A 7,764-nucleotide genomic window follows, 5' to 3' on the forward strand; every position below is an offset into this window, starting at 1 on the left:
AATATTATTATAAGCACTTCTGAATACAATGTATACAAATTAAAATTAAAATAGAATAGTAACAAAAATAAGTTATAAATATTTGATATTAAGTTTCCCAACGTCCCAAATATAATTTTATTTTATATTAATCATTATTTATTCACTATTATTAATTTTTATAAAGGGATTTCTAACCGATTAAAAATACGATACTAAGCAACAGCTAAATTAAAGTCATATTAAAGCACTGTCATTGGTTCAAATTTGTTGCTAGAAAACATATATATATATTTTATTTGGGACGACAAACATAAATGTAAAACTAGATAGCGCTTCAAATATATTAATAAATATAATGGACACATACTATTTGCTGTTTTAAACATCTGAGTTAAGAGCATTTGGTTTGGTGTAACTGATTTTGTCCTCTATTATTATGAGATGTAGATTTTTAAGTGATGATTTTTTAAATCATATATCTACATTTTAGGTTATTAAAATTTTATTTTATATTTTTGGAATTTCACATATTATTATATAATTTTTTTAAATATTTTATATTATATGTAGTAATCTTTTGTTTTCTTTGTATTCATAAAAAGTTGGTTTGTGGTAAAAAAAAAAAAATGAACAATTATTGATTGTATAGGTACTAAATACAGTATACATATAAACAATTATTAAAATTTGATGACAATTTGATGATTATATCTTTTAAAATCGTTATTCTTAAATTTTAAAGTATTTTATAAATATTTTTTTGTTATTATCAATGTATTTAAAATAAGTTGTGCATTATATTTACACAGCCCTGGAAAATTAGTCAAAGTTAAGTTATACATAAAAATTATTTTTTTACATCAAACATGATTTAAAATTTATTAGGAATTATTTTTAATTATTGCTGGGTGTGTATTGTATATGTGTAATATGTGGCAACTTATGAATTGCTTATTATCTATGAGCTAAGATGTGTATACTGTTTAGGTATAGTATATAGATTTAACTACATCAACGACAATAAGTGTTATTGTTATAATTTGTCAGGTAGTATTAATACATTTTAACTGTGTAGGCTGTATATATATATTAAAATCAGTGTATTAAAATATTACTATCCCGTGGTTCAATATCGTTCTATTTCTTGTGTGGTTTAATTTAAGATCGGTAAGTTATTTTGTTTAACTTATTGTTCTAATTACCTTAAGCTGTTATGTTTACCTTATCAACTGTTTAATAGTTTGTGCTGTTGGGATGACGGTCTAGTTTACTTTGTTATCAGGATGGGGAAAATATGTTTTTTAATAGTATTGGTTGGAACTTAGAACTAAAGAGAGATTAAGAGAATGATTAAAAAATAAACCCGGAAAGCGAGTATAGATACGATGCAATTATACAATGGAAGCTATATCCTGTTATCCGGTCAGGTTCTCTAACATAAGTACAATTTATGTTGTTAAGTACATTATTATGTTGTATATATAATAATAATAATTTACACATGGTACTTAAAAAATGCTTAGTGACTTGTATTATATCTATTGATTTTGTAAGCCAACCATTGGCATGTGATTAAAAAAAATTGTTTTATAACATTTTATTTGTAACGTCATTACAGCGCGTCGGATGACGTATTCTAACAGTGTTAAGTGTATCATTCGAGTTGCCTCTTAATAATGAGTGTTGATTACATATTGAATACGACTGCCAGTCATTAGAGCATATATACGCCGTAATGGTGAAATTCGAGGGCAAGAGACAAATTAAAACAGTTTTTATTTACATATAATCTACATGCACCCTTTTATGAGACAAATATATTACTTCTACTTTTTTATGTGAGTTCTAGATGTTCATTATACTAAAATATTTAAATATTTTGTATTCTCTATGATTTCATATTGATTAAAAAATATATTTATTCTTCTAATAAAACAGCAATATAAATAAAAAAGTTATGGTTTTCACAATGCACTAGTTTCAATGTAGGAACTACAATAATTCAATCAGATAATGGTAATGAGTCATATATTATATTAGTGTTGTGAAATATTGAAAAATTATATTTTAATTTATAGGAAAATGTTATAAATGTATTTAAAAATGTTTATACAAACATCGAATTATTGTATTCTTAACTCAATCAAGAGCTATCTATGTATATTTTCTTTCCTATAGAGTAGTTAAGAAATTGTATTATTTATTTATTTTTTTTTTTATCGATAATAAGGTTTCAACAACAAGGCCATTAGCCTGTGGTAGGTTTACATTGTTATATACAATTAAGTTATAGTTGGGAATTACATGATTATGGGTTAGTAGTTTTTACACTTTTATATAATATTTATAATACAGTAAAGTTGTTAATAGTGAGAATTTTTTACAGTATTGGATTATGGTGTTGATGTCAATGTATTTAAAGAAGCTATGTATTAAGTAACCATTGTATTCTCTTAGTGCTTTCTCCATCGATGGAGGTTGGTTGAGGATGTTTCTTGCGATGACATACAGCGGGAAATCTTGGACTATGTGTTTGATACACCGGATATTATGTACGTTGATATATTTTGTATCTATGCGTATGTATGTTTGTATGTATTTTAAATAATCAGTGAAGCTTTCTTGTAATTACTTCTTCACGGTTCCCAAAACTCTATATCTAAACCAATGTTTGTTTTTTTATTGTTTTTTTTAGATTTGTATCGATTAAAATCAAATATTAAATATAGTATACTAAGCAATTAGGGCATAATTTTAAATTTATTTTTATGATATAATTGGTAATAAAAATGTGTTATCTAAAGATATAGGTAATATATTAAATTATTAAATTAATAAGCAGATGAGACTATCTTACAAAATATAATATTAAAAATGTATTAACAATTTCATTATAATTATTTATCATTATAATTATTTAACAATTTTTCAGTAACAATTATGGTTATTTTGTTTTAATTTAAAAAAATATTGAACAGATAGACTTGAAATTTTTACCATTACATATGTTATTATTTTCTATACATAATACAATTTTCAAAATATTTAGATTGACTTAAGGCTATATTTTATACCACAAAACCTATTTACATTGTTCTATGTTAACATTGGTACCTATGTTATTATTTATATTTACTTATAAATTAATAACAACAATTTATGATATAATATTTTAACAACTGGTTATTATATAATTGATAGATGAAACATAATATTAAAGAAAGTCAATATTCAAGTTATTGTTTCTTTGGGGCTTAGGAATAGAATTCTAGTCGCGGATTAATTTGCAGTGAAAAAAGGGCATTCCATGACAACGTGTTTTATTGTGCTATATTCCCTTGTATATATTGATCTGAGTGTATTCCATACAGTTTTACTTCACAGATTAGTTGTAAATGACTGAATAACTAATTATGTTTACAGTTTACGTCATCGTCTGTTAAAACGTGGGTAGGTATATCGCATACGTGTATTTAATATGCTTATATGCATCCATATTATGTTATGTATATTCACGCATATGATATATAATATTATTTAACATATTAACATAGTGTACCTATATTGCGGCGAATCTATTATTTAATCAATTTAGAACGTCAACAATACTTATTCAATACAAATAAACAAATGTGTAGGTTTTTTTGAAAATTAAATTTTTCGCCATCAGTTAAAAGATTAGCGATTATATAAATATTGGTTTATTTAACCTCATTTTCAAACAACTTTATGCGCATAATGTCTATATATTATAATAAATAATAATATATAGGTACGTAAAATATTGTGGAGTACCACGTAGTGTTCGTGGACATTTGTGAATAAGCGTCACTGTGATATTCATAAATCCATTATAATATATTTGTGACCGTGGCGTGACCCCAAATCCCAATCGATTTCGGAAATGAAACAACGAGGTCCCGAAATAGAGGAAACGTTGACGGAAACGATTACAGGCTTAAATTCCGGAATAGTAGAGGCACAGATTTAAATCACGAAAAAATAAATATGTGTGCATGTAATAAAAGGTGGATCGAATTAATGACGGAAGTAGTTTGTGTTGCCGAAAACCATGTGAATGCGTCAATGGTTAAATCCAAAATGTAGTAATAACCATATCACGTGCAAACCATTTATCTTGTTTTTCGCATGAATCGGCTGTCCTTATTGGCTCGCATCGTATAACAGTTATGTTAAACCTCGAATATATTATATTATGCAATAATAATAATATGTATACTACTAAAGGTAATCGACTATATTTTTTTTATTAAAATATAAAAGGTGTGCCCACTAACATAATATAGTTTTAGTGCAATAAGCAATAATTTTGATAGGTATCTAATTTTTATATGACACGTTTGACGTGAAAAAGAAATCACTCATTGGCAAGTCAGTTTTTTAAATCACGATTTCCATTCGCGTTTGAGTTGGCATGGTGGATTATCAGGGATAACGAAGAAGACCAAATTTTTTTTTTATTCAAGGATTAGTTTTGGAGATCATTTATGAATAAAAACGACTGTAGTGTAATTTGTGAGCTTGTTAACAGTCATGATTTTTAAAATGCTGCATTAGTGAAAAACCAAAAAGTGCCAGAAATAATATAATCCAAGAGTTTTTTTGTTTTTATGTATTTATAATGTTTTGTAAATGCGTATTAAAAATAATAGGCTATTATATTATACTCGTATATTATTATATTATTATTATATTATATATAGTACCTATCTTATACTGATTTTATTTACGTTTCATATAATATGCTGATCATAATAATAAACTTTTCATAGTAGTAATTGAACCTCAATTTATTTCTATAGCATAAGTATTAATCATTGTAAATAGTAAGGGTACCAGCTGTATGACATAGTGCTGATAGTACACGTCTTGTGCACTAAGTGTAAAGCAAACTATTTCACTAAAATAATCAGAATTATTTTACATAATATGATAAAATAACGATGCATCACCGAATCGGGTCACATCGATTATTCATATTATGGTGTTTAATTTTAGTCAAGGGAAGGTCATATTGGTATATTTCCAAAAGTTCCTTTTCTGTGTAAACGACCAGTGCATAAATACTAACCGTATATTTTGTGTTACTGTGTTACTGGTGTGTTTCTGCCTCTCGTTTAAAGGGTCATAAACAGATAAACCTATGGGCTATAGGACATTTTCTACCGCTATCTGTGAATCAGACATCCATAACATTAAATACTTTGAATATGTTGCAAATATCAGTTAAAATATGACTATTAGGGAACCATTATGATTTCAATAATTATTTATTTGGCTGCAACTTATTATACAGTTTTATTTTTCATGTTTTTAAGAATATGTTACATAAATATAAATAAACAAAAAACTCTAATGAATGGATTATACTAAGAGTTTGATTTGATATTTTTAATAATTTAATATCTTGTAAATTGTTAGTCATACTCGTAGTTTAAACATGATTTCAGATTTGATAATTAGGAGATATATTTGTTCATAGAATACAAATGACAAGTTAATGAGATATAATATATAATAATATTTATATTACATATTTTAGAATTTTCGCTCATAAATAAATTAAACAAGAGTAAAATATCGAGCACTGAAAATATCTATCACAGGTTGGTAATTACTGGGATGAAGAATTGGGGGACAGAATTACCAATGTGATATATTTATATATTATTGTCTAATATAAATTAGAGGTTCAAATGATAAATGATAAATTGTTATGAAATGAAACAAGCTAACAAATTTAAATGTTTAATTACCTACGTTTATTAGAATAATAGTATTAGTTTTCGATATGTACTTGGAAAGCAATAATCATGGCCTTATTAAGATAAATGATCGATTTCACTTTCATCGTAATCTTCAATATATATTTATAAACACAGAGTACCCTCCGTGACACTCTGTACCTAATTATAGTTGTATTTGTATTATTTAGTCTATATTCTACATACATGGATATAGTGGATAATGGCGTGAGTCTTTTATGTACCTACAACATAATATATATCATACAAATAAAAAACTGTTCGTTGGTTAACGCATCAATTGAGAACAGCTAGACCAATTTGGCTAATTTTTTTTTAATCTTCATAATATTTCTAATGAGGTTATTACAGAAAAAAGTTTTGAAAAATTCGGGAAAAACTGAAATGCCTTTTTTCAATAGGATTTTGTATAGGCGTAAATGGTTGCATAGTATTATAGTTAATTTAGTAAAATTAGTAAAATAGTATAAATAAGTATTTTTTTTTCTATGTACTTGGTTTCCACGGGTTATAGAATTTAATCGATCGGATATAATGTTATTAATAATAATATTAACTTAAAATTTTAATATTTAGATACTAATTTTTAACCCATGTGGTTTTACCCGAATCTAATAGATTCAAAAACTTCTAAGCCATTTCCAATAAAAATATATACCTAGATTCCTTGATACTTAGAGATAGCTTATTATTAATTTTTTCAATACTTATAATCTGGTACCTTGCTAAAATGTAGCTTACGCGTGAATTTTTTTTTTTTGTTTAAGGTTGCTATTGGTTGCATATTATAGTACTAGATACTAAAATAGAATTATCTCAAATATGTATAGTTATTCTTCAGTTGAGAAAACTGGGCTGATTTGGATCCAATTTTTTTTGAAATTGCTCGTTATTGTCTGGTAAGTTTTTCACGGACGAACATTTTAGGAAAGTTATTTTATTTTATGTTTTTGGATAGTATCATAATTTTAGGAGATTTATTTATTTGAATAATTCTTTCTATTAAACGGTCAAAACTTGGACGACGTACACGTCGATCAATATGCAATTAGTCAGAATGTCTACGATGACCGCGTAGGTATAACTAAAACAACTATTATCGTTTGATATATATATATATATATATATATATATTAGATATAGGATTAATATCAAACTTTATTCTAAAAAAAAAAACATAAATCTTTACTTTATATTTAAATTTTTATAATAACTGTTGAGATCTATTAAGATACTCGTTAATCGAATAGTTGAATAAATAGTTATAAATTATAATATACTGCAACTATGTTTTGTATGAATTAAGAAGTGTGAAAACTCCCAATCTTGTTGTTAATTTTCAAATTTGAAGAATTATAGAAAATATATACCTATAATATGCTTTGAAAAATGTGTTATTTTTATTTTGAGTTGTAATAATTTCTAATTAGTTTTGTCAATTTCTAATTAAATATTTTTTTTTTTTACTCGAAGTTAGTTACATTTATTACCTAATTATGTTCTAATTAGGGATTAGCCACCCCACAGTTTGTAGTCTACATACGTCCCTCATTATAAATGTATATGTCCTATGAGTACAATTTATAATTTGTATAAAAATCGCAAACTAGAACAGTATGGATAGGAAAATACGAATTAAAACTTTATATTTTTGAAGATATCTTAGAATCTAAACCAAAGAGTCGTAGTATGTGAACACGTGCTACATGGAACTTAAATATAATAATCAACAATAATTTATTATGGTTTAAAATGTGTTCACCAGATCAGAAACATACATATAAAAATCATTAAATATAATTATAATAATAAAAAACTGACCTATATCATTACCAGGAACAAGCTTAGTCGTTTCATATATATATAACTAGTGATGGGTGGCGTATTGTATAAATAATATATTTATTTATTTCGTATACTTCTTTCTTTGTCTTCCATCCATATACTTACATCCCCTTACCACACTAGTTAACTACTATATGTACTTCAAAAACAA

The 7,764-nt window shown here is 25.6% G+C and overlaps 1 long non-coding RNA gene across 3 annotated transcripts; it reads left to right on the forward strand.

Annotated features, from left to right (window-relative positions):
• Window positions 1-1,617: 1,617 nt before the first annotated feature.
• LOC149056031 (uncharacterized) lies at window positions 1,618-6,866 on the forward strand. 3 transcript variants are annotated; one of them, XR_016191576.1, is made up of 3 exons: window positions 1,618-1,820; window positions 2,440-2,534; window positions 6,536-6,866. It is a non-coding gene; the product is annotated as an uncharacterized LOC149056031 (long non-coding RNA). The 3 variants fall into 3 exon arrangements; XR_016191577.1 differs by lacking the exon at window positions 1,618-1,820 and adding an exon at window positions 2,102-2,296 and having other exon boundaries at window positions 2,369-2,534; XR_016191578.1 differs by lacking the exon at window positions 6,536-6,866 and having other exon boundaries at window positions 2,369-2,610.
• The last annotated feature ends 898 nt before the right edge of the window (window positions 6,867-7,764 follow it).

The sequence above is a fragment of the Diuraphis noxia genome, unplaced genomic scaffold (genome assembly GCF_037042655.1).
Source record: "Diuraphis noxia isolate RWA-SAM2 unplaced genomic scaffold, SU_Dnox_SAM2 contig0004, whole genome shotgun sequence".
NCBI classification, from domain to species: Eukaryota; Metazoa; Arthropoda; class Insecta; order Hemiptera; family Aphididae; genus Diuraphis; species Diuraphis noxia.